We start from the raw sequence: 8,124 nt of genomic DNA, 5'->3' as shown, positions 1-8,124 counted from the left end.
ACTTAAATGGACCTTTAAAACTAAAACCAGTAAAAACATTGACATTCTAAACTAACAAAGTTCAGTTTTTAAACAAATAGACTCAAATGAAACTTTGTTAAGAGATTTGGTAAAATTTTTACAGTTAGGAAAGTCAGTACTTAAAAAAGTGTAAAAAACAATTATAAATAAATAAAAACAAATACAAACTATGCAGTTGTAATTAATAACATATCTTTAAAAATTAAATATTTTTCTTTAAAAAACAAAAAATATTGACTTAAAACTATAGGTAAATTTCATAGTACAAAATATTTACACTATACAGTCATTTTTAACTTCAGTATATTTAGTTGAATTTATTTTCTTTTAATTGTTGCTTAAGGTTAAAAAATAATTTAGTATAAAGTGTACTTTAAAAATACAAAAACATTTATTAATGCTCACAAATTACATGTTTTTTTTTTACATAAAACTACTTAAAACATTGAAGAAGAAAAGATTTTAAGATTTGTTTACAAGTTTCAAATAAAATGGGTATCCACAAGAGGAACAGGTCAAAATTGTACGAGGTTACTAAATTGCACAAAGACAAAATTGCACAAGGGCACAAAATTGCTTGAATATACTTTTGCTTAAAGACAAATTTGCACGAGGGGACAATTTTGCACAGAGTGTCATTTTTGCAGGAGATTTTAAAAAATATATACATAATACAAAAAAAAGTTGCTGACCGAGGGTAAGGGTAACAGTGATAGTAAAAATTAAAATAAAAAAATAACTAATGAAAATAAATATAAAAAATGTTAAAAAAATATAAATTAATAAGAAAAAAAAGTTACCCATTGAGGGTAAGGGGTAACAGTGATAGTAAAAAAAATATAATAAATAATAATTAATAAAATATAAAATTAGGTTACCAAAAAAGGGTAAGGGTGAGAGCCTAGAGGTTACATTAGGACCTGAGTAATGATAAAATAATTTAAAGCTACCGTTTATAGATAAAAGTTCAGAAATTTTAAAGAAGACAGAAAAACAATTGATCAGAAAGACTTATTATGCAGCATATTCAAGAATTGTCTTCGTTATAAAATCATTAACAAAATCAGTTGGTAAGGATCTGGTAACAAACTTTAAAAAAGTATGGTAATTTACCAATTCAGCTGCTTTTGTAAAGCAAACTGCATCAGATTGACAACAATACAACTAAGAAAAGGATAAAAGATCCCAAATTTCTGCTATTTAAAAAAATAAGGGTAATGTAGGGGTTAAAGTTTTAAATGCTTCAAAACGTTTGTCTATTGCAAATCATTAATAACTCAGCAAGTGCAACTGCTTATAGTTTAAACATATTCAAAAAAATTAAAAATTGTAGTAATATCTTCAATTTAATTAATCTTGAATCTACGTGTATTTTACTAAGAAAACTGTTTTATGTATAATTTAAGTAAATATTCAGATTACACTGTTTCTTTATTTTTGTAATACTCTTTTCTTCATAAGTCATGCTATTGTGATCATTTTAATGTGTAGTTAAACTAATGGTTAGTTATTTGTAGTTAAACTAAAAATTTATAATTGTTGCTAACTGTTTTTGTATTTTATTATTATTTTAATTACTTTGTCATTGTTTTATTAAAAAAATATTTCATGATAGCTTTGTATTATAGTGATAAAAGTTTCTTAAAATATTTTAGTTTTATCGATTTTTGTGTCCTGTTTATCTTATTACATAGCTAATAGCCAAAATATTTCTAATTATATTATATTATTCATTTCAGCTTTTTTTATGTTTTGCCTCTAGAATATTTATTTAAAAATAAGGTTTTTTTTTTCAAACAAATAAAAAAACTTTTAAAAAAAGTTAAAGTATAAATTCATTTTTTAGAGTCTTTTGAGAAAGAAATTTGATTTTTAGGAAAAACATCATACATATTTACTTATAGATTTTGAGACAAATAGCTTTAGTTTTTTTGAATAGATAACAAGTTTTCATATTTATCCATTAAAATGGAGTTAAATAAAATTTGGTTTTGCTAAACTTAATTGGTCAAACTTTTTCACCACAATTTCTATCGAAATCAACAGAGGTCTGGTGGGGTAGGGGTCCTAGTAACAGCTTTGAATATTTTTTTGATTTAAATTTTGAAGATCAAAACCCAGTGGTCAACACAAATACAAAAATAAACCTGAAACTTTACAAAAGATGGTGTAAAGTAGTCTTAAAAATGTGTAAATTTTATAACTTGAAAAATTTATTTTGATTACATTACAAAAACAGATTTGTAAGGCTCAATTTTATTTTTTTCATTTGGTGTTACATTATCATAAAAATTATTCTGTTGCCAATAAACAAATTATTTTTTTTTATAATTAGATTTAATTTATTGAATGACAAAAAAAAATAAACGATCAAAAAGTTTTGTCCAAGGACCTGGTGTACACAAAAACTATTCAGTTATGTAGTCGCACACCACTTGGATACAGTTTTATGTTTTGTCCAGGACTTAGATGTCTTGTCCAAGACTTAGATTGTATAAAGAAATTATAAAAATACTCTAAAAATACAAATAAGAAAATGATGGTTTATTTTATGTAAAAGTAACAAAAGTAAAAGCTCAAAATTATGGTCAATAGAACGGTGTGGTTTCCCTACTGTCACCTTAAAAACCATGGTACCACAAGGTTTTGCATAAAAATCAGTATGGTTTTAGGAAAAATAGTACAACTGAGCTTGCTGTGAATCAGATTGTGGATGAGTTGATTGAGGCTGGTGAGAAAAAGTTAGTTAATTGTTCTGTTTTTTTAGATTTAGCAAAAGCATTCAATACGGTAAATCATGAAATACTCTTGTCAAAATTAAAAGGTTATAAAGTTAAAGGATCTATGTTAAATTTACTACAAAGCTACTTATATAATAGAAGCCAATCGACTGTTATCAATAATGTTGTGTCTGAGCGTGAAATTGTGAATGTTGGTATACCTCAAGGTTCTTGTTTGGGTCCTTTGTTGTTTCTTGTGTATATAAATGATATTTTTTCTTCTACTGAGATTAATATGAGATTGTTTGCTGATGATGCCTGCTTAAGCTACCAACATAGTGAGCCTGCTTGTGTGAACAGTGTTATTAATGAAGAACTGAGAAAAGTTGATGTATGGTTGCGTGATAATAAACTTTTTATTAACTATTCAAAAACTAAATTCTTGCTTTTTAACAATACTTCTAAAAAATATGATTTTAAAATAAATATAAATGGATTTGCTCTTGAACAGACTGAAAGTATAAAATATTTAGGTGTAGTTTTAGATGAAAAACTGAATTGGAGAGCTCACTTAAGATCTCTCAAATCAAAGCTGTCTAGAAGTTGTTTTGTGTTGTCAAAATTGAGGTACTATTTGGATGTGAGTACACTTAAAATGGTGTATTATAGTTTGTTTTATCCGCATATTCAATATTGTATATCTGCTTGGGGTGGTGCTGCTGAATGTTATTTGAAACAAATTGTTACTATGCAAAAAAGGATAGTGAGGTATGTTTGCCGTGTGCCTGATTTGACTCCAACAAACCCACTGTTTGTGAAAACTGGTCTGCTGAAATTGAATGATGTGTTTAAATTGCAAGTTTGTAAATTGATGTAGAATAGTATGACTGGATTTGATGTTGAGCATAAAAGTTTTACTCTTGTTAGTTCTCTTCACTCACATAATACAAGATTTTCAAAAAAATTAAATTTCATAACTGAAAGACCTAGAACAAGACTTGGCCTAAACTCCATTAGGTATTTGGGTCCAAGGTTTTGGTCTAGTGTCCCAGAAAATTTAAAAAAATTTAAAAAAGATAAGTTTAAATGCGGTTATAGAAAAATTTTCTATTAACTTGCTACAAGAAGTAAAACTTAAGTGCTTATAATCACATGCCTAAGTATATTGTTTTATTGTCTTTTTTTTTTTTTTTGTGCATTTGTGTATAAACTAGATTAGTTATATATTTTGTTTTCCTCGTTGATTTCTGTATAAATTTAAGTTAGATATTTTATGTTATTTAACTTACTTTGAAATATATAAAGGAACATTTCTGTTAAGGTTTTTTACTTTTTCTAATACAAGTTTGTTAAGAGAGAAACTATTTGTCAAGTTTTTAAATATTGATCAAGATTTGTGTTAACTTAATGCTAGCAATAAATTACATAAGATTTTCTTTTAGAGTTTGTAGTTTAGTAGCTATTGTTTTTAAATTACACTGCTTAATGGTATATCGCTGCTTAAATTTTCAACAGCTAATTGTGGAATCACTTGGTGGCAGTGATATCATAATTGGATTGTTGCTATTGTTGTTTTGTACAGAACGTCGGCAGCACTTGCTTGGGGATTTGAGCTTCAGGATTTTCCCACACTTTGTGGTTTTTAGTGTTGAGATTTTAACCTTGTGAGTGTTTGCCAAATGACGTGTCACCAGGGTTTTTTTCAATAAAGGGTTAGGATTAGTTTTTTTTTTTTTTTGGTTAGTTAAAAGTTCTACATTTTTTGTTTATAGATTTAGTTTTATTTTTTAATTAAATGGTCAAATTTTTTCTTAGTAAATTTAAAGATAGGGCAGGTGGAATAACACGTGATGAGCTCAAACTCACTTGCATGACCTTCAGAAAACGTTTATCGTTGTAGAGGGGAGAGTGAGTTAATTCTGATGTTTTTCTACCTTAAAAAAAAAAAAAAAAGGTTTCCTCCTTTTTAAATTTTTCATGTACTGTTTTTAAAAGAGTAAGGAAAACTATTTTGTTGCATAAACAGTTTTTTACAAAATAACTGGCTCTATCCCTTCTACTTTGTGCATTATTTAGAATTTTAAAACTAACTAAAATACTGAAAATCAAAAATTAATTACCTTCTAAATACTTAAAATATAATTTTTTGTTGTTAGTTTTCTGCAATGCACTTTAGTGTTATTGCAAAGCATTGTTGTAGCTAGTATTTATAAAACTCCCAAAAACAAAACTTTTGAGTTGTTTATAGTACTGTAGTTTCAACCATTTACGTCGCTAAAATAACTTCAAGCTTTTACATGATTTGTTTTATTTTTTTTTAGCTTATTAGATTTCTTAGTTCAAAAACAAAAAAAAAAGCATTTAAAGACCTTAAAATTTCATCCGACCCAAAAATACTTGGTATTTTTTTTTTTATCAAGTTTAATTAAATTCTATTATTCTAAAGCAAATTTTTAGCCTAATGTTATTTTAAGCTATGTAGTAAAAATTAAAAAAAAAATCTTTAACACTGTAAATAAAATTATAAGCCAAACGCAAACAAACTTTTAGAATATTTGCTAGAAATTTTAAAATTTTCGTGAGAACTTTCAAAAATTTTGTGAGAGTTATATAGTTACATATATTTTTATCACATCCGAGTTCCGACCCTACAAATTTATTAATTATGTAAAAAACCAGAAGAATAGACTAAAATATCTATAAAAAATTATATTGCTAATATCTAAAAAATTATTTAACTTGCTTGGTTCTATCGTTTTTATAGAGCAAAACAAGCTAGAACTTAAGCTGAAAAGAACATTTAAATTTTTTTGGTTATATATTAAGCTATCACAAGTTCCTACTCAATTTTAATTTCTTTTGGTTTTGTACAACAATACAATTAAATGTTATATAGAATTTAAGAATTTAGAAAAATGTTTTTTTTTTTAGTTTTATTAAGCTTTTATTAATTTTTGCAAAACTGAGCACCCCACATATAGTTGGGTATAAAAGGTATATAAAACTAATAAAATAATCAAATAAGTTTTTTTTCTCCAAAAATATGATTTTAACAATGCAAACGTTTAATTTTTTGTTTAAAAATATTCTCTTGTTAATTTGTTATAAGTTATCTGTACTTAAGAGTTAAAGTTTAAAAAGCAACAACAATTTTTGTATTTAAGTTACGATCTTATATTGTGCTTAACGCAAGGCGATAATCAGAAAAATAAATATACTTATGATTTTGGTTAAATTTTAAAAATAATAATAATAAATTATTACTTTATATAAGTTTAACAAATGAATTTTCTCTTCATCTCCATTTAAAAAAAAATATTAAAATTAAAACAATCTAAAACACATCAAAAAATAACACAAACTTAAATTAAAAATATGTACAATTATATTCATACTAATTATTCTAAATAAAAAACATCAAAATATTAAGTGTAGACATTTTTTTAGTTATTTTATATTATAAAGCAAGATGTTTGCACTTTTCGACCAACTCTGAGCTTAGCAGAGTCGTTAAACCTTCCTTTAATATATTTATATTACTTTTTTTCTAGTTTTAATTTGTCAGTTTTTGTTTGAAAATTCGAATTACAAAATTTTTCTTCAAATTAAAGTCATTTTATTTCAAATACATTCGAAAAGAATAAAAACACGTATGTAGATCTAATTAATACTATAGACAATTTTTTTTATGTAACAAAGTTTTAATCATTTTTTGAGATATGACTAAACCTAGCTTTTAAACATAGTTATTTTTTAAATTATTTGAATAGTCTTTTATTTTTTTATACTATCATAATCTTATTTTTGTAGATCTACAATCGCTTTTTTTTATTTTTTCAAAAACTTATTACTTTTTGAGATATGGCTTATTAAGCATTTTTTGAGAATTTGAAATTTTGTGTAACCAATATTATTATAACAACATTTTGTACAAAATATACGTGAATAAAAATTTTATTTCAGGTTTCATTTTTACAAAATGGTTGAGATTTTGATCTAATAACAACATAAAGTTTGTTTGACATGCACACAACTAAAACTATGTCCCATTTATTATAAATGAAAAAATAATTTAGAATTGATGCTACTGATAAAAATCTTCTTATAATTATCTTTCTGAATAGTCCTTTTAGCTTTTAGGGTATTTATAAAGGGCAAAAACATTTTAAACACTCAAAATAGTTTACCTACAGTTCTAGTGCTCTCGTTATAGGTAAATTATTACTTTTAAATAAATTAATAGATTAAATAAAGTATGTGATAAGGCAAGACATTTTGTAGAATTTTATACGTTTATTTAGTATTTAAAACTATTATAAAACTTTTATTGTTTTAACTAAAAATTAGAGTATAAATATATATGTTTTAAACTGTTTGATTTTTTTTCTTTTCATTTCATAACTTATAAATAGTTAAAACATATTTTTTCTTATTGTATTATATGAATATTTTTTAATTTCTGTTTTGTTTTATTATTTCATCTAAGAGCTGAAAAGGGTATATACAATCTGAATAAAAGCCAAAGAAAAAATCGTTAGAAAAAAACTAAAGTAATATAATAATAAAGAAATTATAACATAGTTTTATTCATAGATTTATAAAACAATTTTTTGCGTTTCATTTTTAAGATAACTGACTTTTTAATTCTTCTCAATACTAAAAACTAACTTTTGTAATCAGAGAAACGTAGCTGTCAGTGAACTTACATTGAAGAATATCACCATACAAATTGTTTTCTTCTTCTAAAGAGTGCTGTAATTTTTCGTGATTTCCATTTTCCATATTGATTTCTCCTACCATGAACATAAGAGAAAATTGTGCATTTTTAACTCTGTTTTACAATTTTGAAATTAGTATTTTCAAATTTAGTCTTGCTCTACACTTAAACTAATTACTAATAATGAAGAAATCTTTTATACTTTTAAAGGTTTTTATTGTTATAAAATATGCTTTTTAACTAACTTATTAACTCTGTTTTAAATAAGTCCTTCACTAAAGAAAAAAAAAAAGTTAATAACTTATGGTTTTGTCACTTAAGTTTGCGTATGTAAATTTAGTTTCAAAAAAATAGAAAGCTCAGTATTTAGAATCTAAGTAATCAAAATTTACTACATCTCAAATTGATATTTTACTTAGCTACTAATTTTATGCACATTTATGTTATTTTTTTTTATGGCATTGCCTAATGACGAAAGTTTATTATGACGACACAGACCTAAATATAGAGCCCCAAGTTGCTCTAATCAAATTTCTTCTTTCAAAATTCCCAACACTAATTTTTATCAGATAAATCATCTTACTATAATTATTTACATCTCTTACTTGCCCAATACTCTTCCAAGGAAGCACAAAGTTAACAAAGTCTTTTTTTTACTTATGAGAT

The sequence above is a fragment of the Thalia democratica genome, chromosome 3 (genome assembly GCF_965202585.1).
Source record: "Thalia democratica chromosome 3, ktThaDemo2.hap1.1, whole genome shotgun sequence".
Classification (NCBI taxonomy): Eukaryota; Metazoa; Chordata; class Thaliacea; order Salpida; family Salpidae; genus Thalia; species Thalia democratica.
The sequence above is the reverse complement of the archived record's forward strand: the minus strand, read 5'-3'. Positions refer to the sequence as shown.